General features: G+C 35.1%; 1 protein-coding gene and 1 pseudogene across 1 annotated transcript in view; both read left to right on the top strand.

Moving 5' to 3' along the window:
• The window catches only part of MYCT1 (MYC target 1), an 83,504-nt gene that overhangs the window by 21,028 nt on the left and 45,812 nt on the right, over positions 1–16,664 (top strand). The gene's annotated exons all lie outside the window — the stretch shown is intronic.
• Positions 6,606–7,969, top strand: LOC140530425 (F-actin-capping protein subunit alpha-1-like; annotated as a pseudogene).

Consider the following 16,664-nt stretch of genomic DNA (forward strand, 5'->3'; position numbering starts at 1 on the left):
TGTGTGTATATGCATATGTGTGTACACACATATGCATGTATAGAATAACATATGTAATACTTCTGTATTTATATGCATGATAATAAATTATACATTGGGTGTATTTGTAGCATGAATGTTATAAAAATAAGAGGAACAATAAGTTGGATATCAATTTTATTTACACCTTTTTCTCCTTAAGAAAAACTTTCATTACTTGTGATAAGTCTAACACAGATTGACTAGATTTCCCCTTACAAGACAAGAATACACTTGTTGCAATCTACATTCATAATTGGATCGATCCTATTGTACTTTTTAATACTAGCACTCCTCAAGGTGATTTCATCTGGAATATCTAAGGCAGAAGAGGAAGTGAATGGAAATGGTAACTTTGCCCTCCGTGTAATAGTAAGAGGTGAGAATTTGGGGTGTGCCTAACTAAAGTTTTCTGTCAGAAACCAGGAGCTTCTTCTGCCAATTACTTCGGTTTAAACCAGGATGTAAGTGAGAACTAGAAAAAGTTCTCCTTATAGTTAGTTTCCTAAGCTTTCCTGGGAAATGTAGACTCAGCATTTGTCATTCTAGATATCCATGATGGGCTATTTATTCATATTCTTAAATGAACCAGTAGCATGAAATAAGACATCATCTCTTAGCATCCATGTGAAGATTGATAACCTCCAGTATTGTTTCTTGGAATCACTGCTTTTGGTAGGTAGCTGTGATATACATAGGAATAATGAACATTTCATATTCCAATTTTTAAGAAAACTGTGTTCCTAAGAATGAAATTTGGGAATTTAATTAGAAAAATTGGATTATATAGCTTACAACAAGCCTATTTAATTACATGAGCCTATTCAAAGTGAAGTGCTCAAGGAAAGTGTCAATCTTCCCAGAGTTCTTATAAATGTGCAATGATATAGCATCCTACACAGGACTGTACCCCTCATCAAGTAGCATTGTTCAGGATTGCTACCTGGGCCAAGGAGGCAGATGGCTCTAATAACTCTGTATCTTATGTTAGACTCCAGAATACTCTGGTGGTGCTGTCACCGTTTGGTCTCAGATCTGACTGCTTTCTGGGCAGCTTTCAGAGACATACAGGAACCTGCTTTAATTGATTACCTTACAGATTGAGTACTCCTGGCAAAAGAGCAATTATTACTCGGCTGGATAAAAGTCTGATGAGTAGGGAATAAGGAACTGTTATAGAGGCTGGTAAAGGATTTTATTCTATGAAACTAGAAGGAGAGATCCAGATGGGGAAATTTTTTCTTTTCCTTTTTGAGATTTAGTATAAAGTTACTTAATCCAAAGCCCTGAAAGATGTACTTTTTGCTTGACCTCCACTCATTTAGTATAAGAACTTTTTGTGGAATAGCTAAATTTTTAGGGATAAAAATCAAATTGTGTTATAAATGTTTCATACTATATATGATTTGCTTTTTAAAAGGCATCCTATTGAATTAATTCTTTCAAAATCTAAGGTTTAGAGCTTTGAGTCAATTTATTTGTAGTTTCAAAATGATCTTATCTTTTTTTTTTTTTTACCAAAATACACAATATCAGAACATAGCCAAAGCACCAAAAGAGAAAATTTTGGAGAAAAAACTATCATTATTGATATTTGTAATATTTCCTGAAATGCATTCCAGAAGAAAGTAACTGAAATGAAAATACCACACAGATAATCGATGTTACATAAGAGGTATACCAAGTTAATAATAGTTTAAAAATATATTATACTAATGAGACCCTAATAATGATAGAAAAGAAGAAGGGCCCCCATTTGAAATATTTAGAGATATAGTCCTACCTGCACAGTGTACATTCTACTGCTTTAGCTGATGCTAGAGAAGTGAATTCCAGGACACTTTTATAATCATTTATATTATAGTCTGGAATTGATTAAAGAGTGAAATTAGTAACACATCATTAAAGATCAGCAAATAAAAAGACTCATTTTCAAATAGATTTAACTTTAAATAGTCAGCAGGATATGGCCCCACATCCTTCTTCATAGAAGAGCTGAGAGAGACATGGTAACTTCTCAAGTTAAAAGACAATTTACCTCATGGTAGAAGAGGTTTTAGAAGGTAATTCCAGCGTTTGTGAGCAGAAGACACTGAGAAGGGTCAGTGACAGCAGGAGTTGGGAGTTACCTCTGGCTTCCATCTTTTGTGTATCTGAAATAAATGAAAAAAAAAAAACATCTAGATCACCTTCAGGGTCCATAAATTTCATCTACATAATAGCCCAGGACATTACACTGAAATATACCAAGTTTTTGTCTAATTGAAATCAAGGGGTTACCATTCCATCAAAAGAGATAAAACTCTGCCATGGTTACAGATTCAAGCTACAAAATTTCTGCCATTTTCCTCCCTTAATTCGAATATAAATTGGCCACCAGCTATTTTAACCCTACATATGAATTTCATACAATCATATACTATATTCTGGTTTTTCAGAAACTCATGAATCCAAGGGACACTAACCCCTGTTTTGAACAGAGGCATGACAAGCACTCAAATTGAAATTGTATTTTAACTAAAGAAATAAATTTCAAAAAGGGGACCAATGAATAATTGAGCTCTCATCCAGTTCTTACCTTAATTATCTAATAAAGACGAGAAAGTTATGGAGAGACACAGGCAGAGATGTTGAAACAGAAAGATTATTCAGAAATCCCTTCCCTTGCCTCCTCAGTCAGATTTAATATTTTAATATTAAAAATAAAACCAAGTTCTCATTGAAAAGTATATTATCATTCAAGTGTTTACTCTTTTAGAGGATGTATAGAGGAAGTAAGGGGTATTTACATCCATTCTCTTAACATCTCTCCGCAAGTTTCTGTAAAGAAACAGGGTTTTATATTCTCTTTCTATAAGAGCATTAACTAAATAAAAATTTTAAAACAGCAAAAGGCAAGGATATAATTACTGTCACAATGAAACAAATTATTATAAATGAAAACTTCAATGTTTGAACAAGACACAAGTTAAATCTTGTCACGATCATTGATTACAGAGTGTAAACCTGTAAGACAGAAAAAAGTCAGTCTTGAAGAAGAGAAATCTAAACTGAAACTGAATGAAGAAAGCTGAATAAAATCTTTACAAACTGCTAGAGTGATTAAGAGCAACCCATATAAGATAAGCTCTCCCACTTCAGAATATTACCTGAGAAACCTGGTTTTGTTATTGATGTAAAGAAAAAAACACACATGGAAAACTTCTTCTTAGAGAGAGAAAATTCTGTACAATCTGCGGGAAGTTCCAGGGGAAAGATAAAGAAAAGTAGAGTTTCCACTCACTCTGATACACAATGTCCTCTCTTTAACGAGGTGTGCTCCTCTCAAAGATGATGGTGAATGTTCAGAATCTTCCCGTGATGTTTTTCCTAACTCCTAAGCTGACTCCTTATTTCCTCCTCACTATGCTCTGACCAGCGTTTCAAACACCCTCCTTTTTATAGGGCTTATACATGGGGCCAAACAGTCATATAGCTCTCTATGATAGATGTCACAACTGCTATTCTCCCCGGAGATGAATGGATGATTTCCCTGCTTTATGAAGCAGAAAATCCTATGTAATCCATAAAGCAGTGCAATGTTCTTATCAGTGCTTTATATTAAGTTATGGTGAATAAGTTCAAGATATAAGGTACAGGGGAAAAACTTAACTTATTCAAATAACCACTAGGCCCATTCTTAGTAGGAAATATTTTCTTTAAATGAATGTGAGTATAATCAGATAATGATTATTTAAGTCTGGTTTTCCTGGTCATAATGCAGTGTTTTAAAAGAGGTTTTTCCTGAAAAAAATTCAAAAGGATTTGAAAATAAGATTATCCTGTGAATCAAGGTAATAGAATTTTGGGAGCTGTGTGTGTCCATATCTGTGTAATCTCATGTGCAAAAACATGAATCATATTTATGAAATATTAACCATCAATGATTGCTTATTCGTATTCTAAGAGAAAAACAATGCTGTTCATACTTAAATTATTTGTATTTCATTCCTATTATTAAAATTTCTCTGTTTAGTGAGATTTATGAAATATGATGAGACTTTCTGAACAACTTCAGAATCATTTGGACTTTCAGGAGTTACTGATTATTCCCTACAGAATACTGATTTAGGACAGAACTTTCATTTCTTTAAAATAATTTATTCTCACATTTTCTGAGGTCTTACATATAATATAGAAATATCTTATTTTATCTATTAAGTTTTCATGTCTTTTTGGAATTTAACCATATTGATGCTTTATAAATTATATAACACTTGGTACTTTATTACAAATATTACTCTAGGTACAAATGGAGGTTGTAATGTTTTACTATTGTACTTTGAGAGAGAGATAACATGAAACTCAAGAAATGCTACTCTAGAGGTTCTCTTTGTAAATAGGATGTAACATGAATTCCTGCAAGAATGTGGGATTTCAAGTCACGGGCCTTGGGTTTGAATCCTCCTTCTTCCACCAACTCTCTGTGACCTCACTTAAACTCTCTGTGAACTAAATGATTTCCAAGCTCCCTTCTACCCCTGGAATGATTACTTTACCCCCCTACTTTTTTCTGAAAGGAATATTCCCCTAATGACCTGCATCAGAACAGCTGTCCTAGTGAAGGCTGCATATTTTTTTAACCCTTCAAACAGTTCAAAATCAATCATTGTGACTCAGAAAGTTACAAAGAAAAAAACTGAAAGGATATTTTATAATCATCTCATTTCTGTTTATGAAATATTCACATTATGATAGCAACAAGTAAGGGAGCCAGGGATTTAGGTTTTCAGTGAGAGGTAAATCATGGGAAGGACCAAGAAAAAAATAGACAAAGTTTCACTATAACTAAAATGATTACAAAAAATCTAAGAAAGGAGAGCATGCTTAACTTTCTTTCAGTTAAAAGAAACCTTATTCCATTAGTTCATTAAAAAAAGAAATGAAAATTCTGGAACCTTTAAAAATTATTATTACTGATGCATAATTTAAAATTTTAGAACTAAATTAGAGGTCCTCAACATTGAAATATAGTGAAAGGATATTATGGTTTCCTAAAAACTGAATCTAAAAAAGTTCAACCTGTAGTTCTAAATGGTATCAGAGCACCATGTGCTTGATGAGACTCATTTCATATATTAGTACAAGGGTGGTGATCAAGCCCTTAAATTTTCTAGGATATTTGATGGATGATAATTGTATGGTCTTCAAAAAACAAAAACAAAAAAATTATATGTAGAAATGTGGAGAGAAATTTTGATTTAATCTTAATGTTTTATTATTTATGAAAAAATTATAAATTAAGGAAAAGCAAAAATTTTACTTTACTGAGAACAGCCATGTCTCTACATTTTTAGATCATAATTTCTCTGATCCCATAGTACTTTAATAATTTAGAAGTCAAATGCCAAAGTCTATGATTTGAACATCTTTTTACATCTAATTTTCTAGCTGGACGTTCCTTGATGTGGCAGTGCTTATAATGCATAGATCCATCACCAAATTTTAGGGCTCAATCCCTTTTGAAAGATTATCTTGCCCAATCCCTTTCATTTTATATGAGGAACTGAATTTTCAAGAGATTTAGGTACCTACTCAAGGTCATACAGCTAGTTACTGGCATGCTGAATGAGAGCAAAAGTCTTTGACTCTTGGTCCAATGCTCTTTCCACTACACCAAAATGTTTTCGAATAATTTCTATAAATATGAAAAAAATTCAAAAAGGATACTATCCCATTTTTTAAATGGAAAAAAGCAGACAGATACAAATGCCTAATTCCTAGTGAAAAGATACCAGAGGTAAGAAGAGAACTAGTACTGTAGGGGAATAGAAGGATTTTTAAAATAAATTTTTATTTGTAACTTCTGCTGAAATTTTTTTTGAATCATCATAGTTATCTCCTTTGTCCTTCTTCCTACCCATTCCAGAGAATCATCGCATTTAACAAATAGTATTTTTAATGATAGGAAAAGAAGAGAAATACCCCAACTAATTAATACATTGAAGAAATTTGAAAATATGTGCAGTGGGTAACTATTGTGAACTTCCCACCTCCATGAAGAGATAGGTTTGCAGTGTTCCCTTTTTTCTATTCATTAGAGAGCCATACTTTATCTTGATAACTGTTACATTCCATTTTGAGCTTTGTGTATAAGTGTGATTATTCTATCCATTTATGTGCTAGAATAATTGTGCATATCATTTTCTTGACTTTGCTTCCTTAAATATACATCAATTCATGTAGATCTTCCCATGTATCTCTATATTCATAGCATTATTTCTTATAGCACAGTAATCATTTATTACATTAAGTACCATGTTTTGTTTACCATTCCAGCAATCAGTGGGCATCTGCTTTGTTTCCAGTTGTTTACTATCACAAAAAGTGTGCCATAAACATTTTAGTGTATATGGAGACTTTTTTTATCAGTAGCTTCTTGAGTTATAAGCTCCAGTAGTAGAATCCCTGGTTTAACAAATATGGACATTTTCATCACTATATTTGCATACCAATTCTTAGCTCCACCAACAGTGTATCTGTGTATCTATCTTCCTACATGATCCCCAATATTGTCATTTTGGGGTCATCTTTCAAAAGTGTAGGATATGAGGTAAAACCTTAAGGCTGTTTTGATTTTTATTTTTCTTATTATTAATTTGGAGTGTTCTTTTATGTCCTCATGAATACTTATCAATTCTTCATTGGAAAACTCTGTTCATATCCTTTGAGAACACATACACACAAGTTATGTATACGCATATACATTATACATATTTTAGCCATACATTATTTACATCTTGGATATGAAAGACCCATTAGAGAAATTTGGTACTGAGCTTTTTGCCCTTCCTCTCTCAGTTGCTTTAATTTTGGATGTGAAGTTGCTTTTTAGTTTCATATAAGCAAAGTTATTCTAATTTATATTTTGCAATTGACGCTATGTCTTGTTTGGTCAAAATACAACTCTCACTGATAGTGGAGAAGCATATGATCTGTTTTGCTTGCAATTATTTTTAATAGGCAAGCTAGGTAGATAGAGTACTTCTTGTACCTTTTTTTAGAGTACGATTTGTGTCTTTGTCTTTTGGTGGTGGTTCCTGAACCCATTTCCCCAACATCATGAGAAACTGCTTTATTTTCCTGCTTTTATCTAGTCATTTCATTCTCTTTTTTCCCCTGTCAGTTAAGCATATTCCCTGTTCCTCTCTTCCCCTTCACCTAGTCCTTTGAAAATCTCTTTCACAGAGCAACCTGGGGGGGCAACTTCAAGGATGGGGTGTAGGAAGAGGAGAAGGCATGGATAGCTGCCAAGCTCATCCCTCATGATCTGCCAGGATAATTTAATGAAGTGTTTAATGATGTCCAGTTACTATTTAACAATGAAAATCTTCTCCGGAAAGGGGCAGCTCATGCATTCACCCAATATAATATGGATCAGTTCACTTCAGTTAAAATGGAAGGATATGGTGATCAGGTCTTAATTACACAGCATGGTGACCTAGGCAGTGGCAGATTTTTAGATCCAAGAAATAAAGTTTCCTTTAAGTTTTATCATTTATTGAAAGAAGCAAGTGACCTCTAATTTGAGGAAATAGATGGAGCTCTGAAGTCAAAGAGGGAATCTTGTGACAATGTATTAAGGACCTGTGTGAAAGATTATTATTCCAATGGCTTCTATATTATTTATGATAAAATTATAGATGTGTAGAAGATGTTACTGCCCATATTGAGAGCCACCGATTTCACTATAAAAACTGAAATTTCCCTGGAGATCAGAGTGGAAGTGTGTCATCACACCACTTGCAGCAGAGGGGATTGGAGTGCTAAAGATTCAGGTCCATTACTATGAAGATGGCAATGTTCAGTTTAGTTAGTCACAGAGACATACACAGAGAAGGAAAGAGAAGGGAAGGAGATGTGCAACTCAACTTGAGCTGGGCAGTGGAGTCCCCATAGGGGCAGCTGACTAATCACAGGTTGTTGCTTGTCCTTCATTGTCTAAGAGAACCATGATATCATGAATTGATGCCATGGCTTGCAAGTGAATTGGATTTAAGTGAGGGAGGGCTGTGCAAAATCACCAGCCTCACTTTCTCCTCTAGAGTCATCAGGGCCCAGTGCTGAGATATAGATCAGGAAGACTAGAGATGACCTCAGATACAGTAGGAGGCTTTGCCCTTTCTAAGCTAAGATCTTTTTCAGGCTTCAGTTTGTTTGAAGCAACACCCACTGTGTGATTAAACTAGTTATTTAGCAAATGAGACAAAAAACAACCTCTTTTAAAGAAGGAGAAGAAGGAGGAGGAGGAGGAGTAGAAAAAGAAGAAGAAAGAGAAGGGGAAGAAGGAGAAAGAGGAGAAGGAGAAGAAAGGGAAATCTGGGAGGGGAAGACTCTCAGAGCTTTTGGCCAAAACTGAAACAATTGCTATTTACACTCATTTGGAGCCATCAAGGCATTAACTTTTAGGAAGTTCCTTTCTAAGTTAGGCCCCAATGCTTCTGGCCACCAATAAAATTATTCAGAACAAGATTTAGATTTTGTGTTCTTATCTTTGCTGTGAGCAGGAAACACAGAGGTATTCTGAGGGAAAGAGATTACTTGGGACTTCAAGTGTTGCTTTCAATGTTGTGCTTAGTCAAGACATCCCTCTAGACTGACTAAACTCAAATCCCTATCTTATGCAATGGAAAGAATTTTTAAGGTTTTTATTTTTTCCCAAAAAATTAGCTCCATAATATACTCTAGTTTAGCATAATATGTACTTCCAAACTTTATAAAGCATGAAGAATGTCATTGATTATGAGTTCTGAGTTCTGCCCTTTCCACCATGCAACCCCTGTGCTCATCCAAGCCTTAGATAGGACCTGAACCTTGTCATATTACTAAAAGGATAAGGGAGTTGTCCAAGATCGTACAACAGTAAATGTCTTAGCTGACATTTGAACAGAGAACTTCTTATCACAAATGAACCAATTCATTTTCCTTCCCTTGCTACTTGCTCTCTATGTAACTTGGGGCAAATTATTTCACCATTCTCATCTCCATATTCATCTAAAAAATAAAGGAATTTGGGCAAGAAAATTTCTGAAGTCCTTTTCATCTCTAAAAGTCGATTTCATAGCAATTTCATAACTTTAATTACAGAGGTAGCATAACACAGATGATAGTGACCAAGGAGACCTGGGTTACACTTAACTGTGTAATGAAGGGGAAATTACTTAATTTCTTTGAACCTTTTTTTTTAAATGGGGTGACAAATACCTGTAGTTTGTAGAAGAGATGTTTTTCTGAGTCTCAAAAGACATCATATATGCAACATTCTATGCAAACCTTAAGGTATTTTATAAATATGAGCTTTAATTAGGTACATAATACTCATTGAACAGAATATACTAAGATTCACATTTCCAGAACAGATAAGACAAAAGGGAGTAGGCTTCATTTTTTGTTGTTGCACAGTTGTGTCTGACTCTTCATGAGCCCATGGAACTAAGCTGTCCATTCAGTTTTCTTGGCAAAGATACTGGAGTGATCTGGTATTTTCTTCTCATTGGTTTCAGTGCATCCTTTCATCAGTCAAATAGAGGTTAAGTGACTTAACCAGGATGACCGAGCTAAAATATGTCTGAGGCTGAATTTGAACTCAGGTTTTCCTGATTGACTCCAGGCCCTATTCATTGAGCCATCAGCAGCCTGTGTGGCTTCAGTTTAGGGAAAACTGAACATGAAAATTGAATTAAATGGTTCATTGACTATAGAACTCATTTGGAAACAACATTTTTAGAAATCATTACATTTTTTTTTCAGTGTGGTGATTGTTTTTGGCATTGTACCTTTCAGGGAGAGACTTTTTTGTAAGGTCACTGACTGTGTCTGTTCTCTACAATGGTCAACTTTCTCCTGGTCCCACAGTGGTGAAGTTCATTGGTTTCTCTTGTATAAAGCATGGCATTTTCCTAATCACGTTTTACTGGGCATTAGAAAGAGTGTAAGAAGAAAAGAAAAAAGGGAGTAGGAATATTTCCTACTTCATAAGAATCTATTTACAGTTGCGTTTCCATGAGCCCCAATATCAAATGAGTTACCAAGTCCTACTCTTTCTTGTACATCTTAAATCTTTTGCTCTTTCTTTCCATTCTGTTGTCACCACAAAAATCCAGGTGCAAGCTTTTACATATATAGCAGTGCAGTAGCATCCTTATTAGTCTTGATAATTTACCCTTTCTGAATAATTTCTTTCACATTGTTCCTAGATTATGTTACTGAAGCACCAGTTTATTTGCTCAGAAGACCTCAAATGGATCCCTCATATTCTATCTACATACTAAAGTCCTAACTGCTTATTCAGGCACATTTATGACCTCTACAATCATGTCCCAACCTCCCAACCTTTCCAAATTCATCTACACTAATACTTTAGATCAACACATCCTGGTTCTGTCAAATTGATCTGACTCATTCAACAAATACAGTTCAAGTGTTCCCTGTGATTCCTGCCATTTGTTATTCAGTTTCCCCACCTCCTCAGCCTGTCTACCTATGAAACTATTCTACCTCTAATTTCAAGGTCCAATTCAAATCTTTAGATGGATATATATATGTATATATATGCTTATATATAATTTATTTTTAGTTTTCAACACTGACTTCCATAAGATTTTAAGTTTTAAATTTTCTCCCTCTCCTTCTCCTACCCCCTCCCCAAGATGGTGTTCAATCTGATATGGGCTGTATTTATACATTGATATTAAACATATTTTCACATTAGTCATTATGTATAAAAGAATTAAAACTAATGGGAGGAACCACAAGAAAGAAGAAACAAAATAAAACAACAACAAAAAAGGAGAGCTTAGATCTGCATTCAGACTCCAAAATTATTTCTCTGGATTTGGACAGCATTTTCCATTGTGAGTCTTTTTGGAGTTGTCTTAGATCCTTGTATTACTGAGAAGAGCTAAGTCTGTCAAAGTCAGTCTATCACACAATGTGACTGTTACTGTGTACAATATTCTCCTGGTTCTGCCCCTTTCACTCAGCATCAGTTCATGTTAGTCTTTCCTAATTTTTCTGAAGTCTGTCTGCTCGTCATTTCATGTAGTACAATAATATTCCATTACATTCATATCCCGCAATTTGTTCAGCCATTCCTCAATTTATCAACAACTCTTCAGTTTCCAATTCTTGGCTACCACAAAAGTAGCTACTATTAATGTTTTTGTATATGTGGATCCTTTTCCAGTTTTTGTGATTGCTTTAGGATACAGACCTAGAAGTGGTATTGCTGGGCCAATGCAGTTTTATAGTCCTTTGGGTACAATTCCAAATTCCTCTCCAGAATAGTTGGATCAGTTCACAACTCCACCAATAATACATTAGTGTTCCAATTTTCCCACACCTTCTCCAACATTTGCCATTTTCTGGTTTTGTCACGTTAGCCAATCTGATAGTTGTGATGTGGTACCTCAGAGTTGTTTTGATTTGCATTTATCTAATCATTAGTAATTTAGAGCATTTTTTCATATGCCTATAGATAGCTTTAATTTGTTCCTCTGAAAACTGCCAGTTCATATCCTTTGACCATTTATTAATAGGGGAATGGCTTGGATGATTATAAATTTGAAGCAGTATTCTGTATATTTTAGAAATGAGGCCTTTATCAGAGACAGGCTTTAAAAATTATTTCCTAGCTTTCTGTGTCCCTTACAATCTTAGTTGTAATGGCTTTGTTTGTGCCAAAATTTTTCAATTTAAAGTAATCAAAATCATCCATTTTGCATTTCATAATGTTCTCTAACTCTTGTTTGGTCATGAATTCTTCCTGTCTCCACAGATCTGATAGGCAAACCACTCCTGGCTCTCCTAGTTTGCTTATGATGTCACCCTTCATGTCTAAATCATTTACCCATTTTAACCTTATCTTGGTAAAGGATATAAGATATTGGTTTATGCCCAGATTCTGCTCCACTGTTTTCCAGTTTTCCCAGCACTTTTTGTTAAATAATGAGTTCTTAACTTTAGAAGCTGGTGTCTTTGGATTTATGAAATCATAGATTACTATAGTCATTGACTGTTGTGTCATGTATACCTAACCTATTCCATTGATCCACCTCTTTATTTCTTAGACAATACCAAGTAGGTTTGTTGATCGCTGCTTTATAATACAATTTTAGATCTGGTACAGCTAGACCACCTTCCCTTCCACTTTTTTAACTCTCTTGATGTTCTGGACATTTTGTTCTTCCAGATGAATGTTATTATTTTTTCTAGCTCTGTAAGATACTTTTTGGTAGTTTTATTGGTATGGCTCTGAATAAGTAATTTAATTTATGTAGAATTATCATTTTTATTATATTAACTTGGTCTACAGAATGAGCAACTGGTATTTTTACAGTTGTTTACATCTGACTTAATTAGTGTGAAAAATGTATTGTAATGGTGTTCACATAGCTCCTGGATTTGTTTTGGCAAGAGGATGCCCAAATATTGAAAATTATTTACAGTAAGCTTAAATTGAATTTCTCTTTCCATCTCTTGCTGTTGGGCTTTCTTAGTAATATATAGAAATGTCAGTGACCTATGTGGGCTTATTTTATATCCTGCCACTTTGCCAAAGTTGTTCACTATTTCAAGTAATTTTTACTTGATTCTCTATATATATCATCATATGACCTGCAAAGAGTAATAGCTTTGTTTCTTTTTTGCCTATTCTAATTCCTTTAATCTCTTTGTCTTCTCTTATTGCTAAAGCTAAAATTTCTAGTACAATATTGTGTAACTGGTGATAATGGAAATTCTTGTTTCACCACTGATCTTATTGGAAATACTTTTAACTTATCCCCTTCATGCTTCCTGATGGTTTTAGATAGATGCTACCTATCATTTTAAGGAAGACTCCATTTATTCCTATGCTCTCTAGTGTCTTTAATAGAAATGGGTCTTGTATTTTGTCAAATGCTTTTTCTGCATCTATTGAAATAATCTTATTTCTCTTAGTTTAGTTATTGATATGGTCAATTATGCTACTGGTTTTCCTAATATTAAACCAGCCCTACATTCCTGATATGAATCCTACCTGATCATAAAGTATTATCCTAGAGAGAAGTTACTGTAATCTCTTTGCTAATGTTTTATTTTAAATTTTTGCACCTATATTCATAAAGGAAATTGGTCTATAATTTCTTCCTCTGATTTGACTCTCCCAGGTTTAGATGTCAGCATGATATTTGTATCATAAAAAGAATTTGGTAGGGCTGCTTCTTTGTCTATTTTTCCAAATAGTTTATACATTATTAGAAGTAGTTGTTCAGTAAATGTTTGATAGAATTTGCTTGTAAATCCATTTGGCCCTGGAGGTTCTTTCTTAGGTAGTTCTTTGATGTCTTATTCAATTTCTTTTTCTGAAATGGGGTTATTTAAGTATCTTATTTCCTCTTCTGTTATTCTGGGCAATTTATATATTTTTAAATATTCATTCATTTCACTAAGATTATCCAATTTATTTGCATACAGTTGGACCAAATACGTCCTAATTATTGTTTTGATGTCCTCTTCATTGGCGGTGAATTCACCCTTTTCATTTTTTATACAAGTGTCATTTTCCCTTGTAGGGATGAAAATATTTTGCCTTTATTAATAACATGTTTTTTCTCTTTCTCTTTCCTATTTACCTTTTTATGCCTTCCTTGAGTCTTGTATTTTAAGATCCAATTTTCTAATGAGCTCTGGTCTTTTCTTCAGGAAGGTCTGGAACTTCCCTATATTGTTGAATGTCCATATCCTCTGTTTCACTGGGTAGTTGGTCCTTGGTTGTAATCCAAGTTCCTTTGCCATGTGGAATATCATATTAATGACCTTCCATTTTTTAATGTAGAAGCTATAAGGCCCTGTGTATTTCTAACTGTGGTTTCATGACATTATCTGGGGGCTTTCAGTATTTTTTCTTTGACCTGGCAATTTTGGAGTTGACTACAATATTCCATGGTGGTTTTAATTTGGGATCTCTTTCAGGAAGTGATTGGTGAATTCTTTCAATGGCTATTTTGCCTTTTGGTTCTAGGATCTCAGGGCAGTTTTCCTTGATAACTTCCTGAACGATGCTGTCTAGGTTCTTTTTTCATCATAGTTTTCAGGTAGACTAATAATTTTAAAATTGTCTCTCCTGGATCAGTTTCCAGGTCAGTTGTTTTACCACTGAGATAGTTTACATTTTCTTTTATTTTTTCATCCTTGCGTTTCTGTTTAACTGATTCCTGATATTTCAGAGTCATTAGCTTCCACTTGCCCAATTCTAATTTTTAATGCATTGTTTTATTCTGTTAGATTTTGTGCCTCCTTTTCTATTTGGCCCATTTTACATTTTAAGGAGTTGTTTTCATCAGTGTACTATTTTTTCCATTTGGCTAATTGTATTCTGTAAGGACAATTATTCTACAATCAATTTTAAAACTTCCTGTTCCAAACTATTGACTCTCTCTTGCATACCTCTCACGTTTTCCCCCAATTTTTCTTCCACTTACCTCATTTGACTTTTAAAGTCCTTCTTGAGATCTTCCAAAAAGACTTTTTGGGGTTAAGACCCATTCACATTCCCCTTTAAGGATTCAGATGTGGATTCAGATATTAACAATGTTGTCCTCTTCTTTATTTTTCAGATTTATTAATTTATGTATTTTAAATTTTCAACAATCACTTCCATAAGTTTAAGTTTTCTCCTCCTCATTCCCCACTCCCTCCCCAAGATAGCATGCAGCCTTTTATGGACTCTACACATACTTTCTTATTAGCCACATTTTCAAATTAGTTATGTTGCATAAAAGAATTAAAATGAATGGGAGAAATCATGAGAAAAAAAAACAAAACAGAACCAATCATAACAAAATAGAAGACAGTCTGCTTCATTCTGCATTCCAACTCCATAGTTCTTTCTCTGGATGTGGATGGCATTTTACATCATGAATCCTTTAGAAATGTATTAGGTTCTTACATTGCTGTGAAGGGCTAAGTTTATCATAAACAGTCCTGGCACGCTGTGGCTGTTACTGTGTATAATGTTCTCCTGGTTCTACTCACTTCACTCAGCATCAGTTCATATAAGCATATTAGTCTTCCCAGGTTTTTCTGATGTCCACCTGTTTGTGATTTCATATAGCACAACAGTATACAATTACATCCATATACCACTACTTGTTCAGCCATTCCTCAATTGATGGACATTCTCTTGGTTTCCAGTTCTTGGTTATCACAAAGAGAGCTGTTATAAATATTTTTGTACATGTGGGTCCTTTCCCCATTTTTATGATCTCTTTGGGGTACAGTCCTGCAAGTGGTATTGCTGAGTCAAAGGGTATGAACATTTTTATAGCCCTTTGTGCATAATTCCAAATTGCTCTCAAGAATGGTTGCATCAGTTCACAGCTCTACCAATGTTGTCCTCTTCTGAATTTGTGCCTTGATCTTTCCTGTCTCCACAATAAGAATCTATGGTCATTGTCTGTTTCTGCTATTTGCTCATGGCATTTGCCTATTTCCTGGCTTTAACTGTTGAGCTCTCTAGCTGGAGCAAAGGGGACACTAGCCTAAGCTTCTTATTCTGGAAGCCCAGGATCTGGCCACTGACTTTGTGTACTGGGACTTCAGGTGCTGGCACCTGGAGGCTGTAGGGGTCAGGTAGCTTACCTTGTGGTGAATTGGTATCTGCAACACTGGAGGTCTTGAGATGAGGGTGGGGAGTCTGACCCATTGGGGATGGCTTCTGTCCAAGCTTTGCATTTGAATGTTTGACTACTGGAAGATCACTTGACTTACTAGCTGTGTGACCTTGGGCAAAGTCACTTAACCCCAATTGCTTCATCCTGGGTCATCTCCAGTCATCTTGATGAATATCTGGTCACTGGGTTCAGATGGCTCTGGAGGAGAAGTGAAGCTGGTGACCTGGACAGCCCTCCCTCACTCAAAACAAAGTCAAGTGCAAGTCATGTCATCATTTCTTTGAAGGCATGGTCTTCTTCGGCAACGAAGAATGAACACACTGGAAGATGTTTGTCAGTCTAGAGCTGTGCCTCTTGGAATTGCACATCCTGGAGTTGTTGTGAAGCACCAGGAGATTTTGCTTTGGAATACTATTGGATGTCCTGCCTGTGCTGAGGCACTCTGTTGTCCTGGTGTTGGACCTTGCCTGTTCTACCACCCTGGGGCTTAGGATCTCCCCCTTGTTTGCTGAGGTGATGTTTGCTGCTGGCTTACTGGGATGCTCCCTATCCTCTACTGCTCTCCCTCCTCCAGAATGAAAGGGGCCTTTCCTGTTAATCCCCCAGCTTCCTAGGCTACAGGATTGTTGTATTCCATCTTTCTGTTGGCTCAACTGTTCCAGGATTTTTCTAGGCTGAGATTTCCTGGGTTTACAGAGATCACTAAGTGAGGGTGGGAGTGACTTATGTCTTACTCTGACTTACATCTTAGTCCACTATCTTGACTCTCAGAATGGGTGGGAAATTTATTATTTTTTTGCAAAGGTTCTGGTAGATTTATGGCCCCCTTATCATTTTAAGGACATATTTCTTAGATCCACACCTAGGAGGCTACTTGAAGATATGAATGGCACTTCCCCCTTCTTTTTGTATCCCTAACATGATGCCTTGCACACAATTGGTGCTCAATAGAAA

Source organism: Notamacropus eugenii, chromosome 2, assembly GCF_028372415.1.
Source record: "Notamacropus eugenii isolate mMacEug1 chromosome 2, mMacEug1.pri_v2, whole genome shotgun sequence".
NCBI lineage: Eukaryota > Metazoa > Chordata > Mammalia > Diprotodontia > Macropodidae > Notamacropus > Notamacropus eugenii.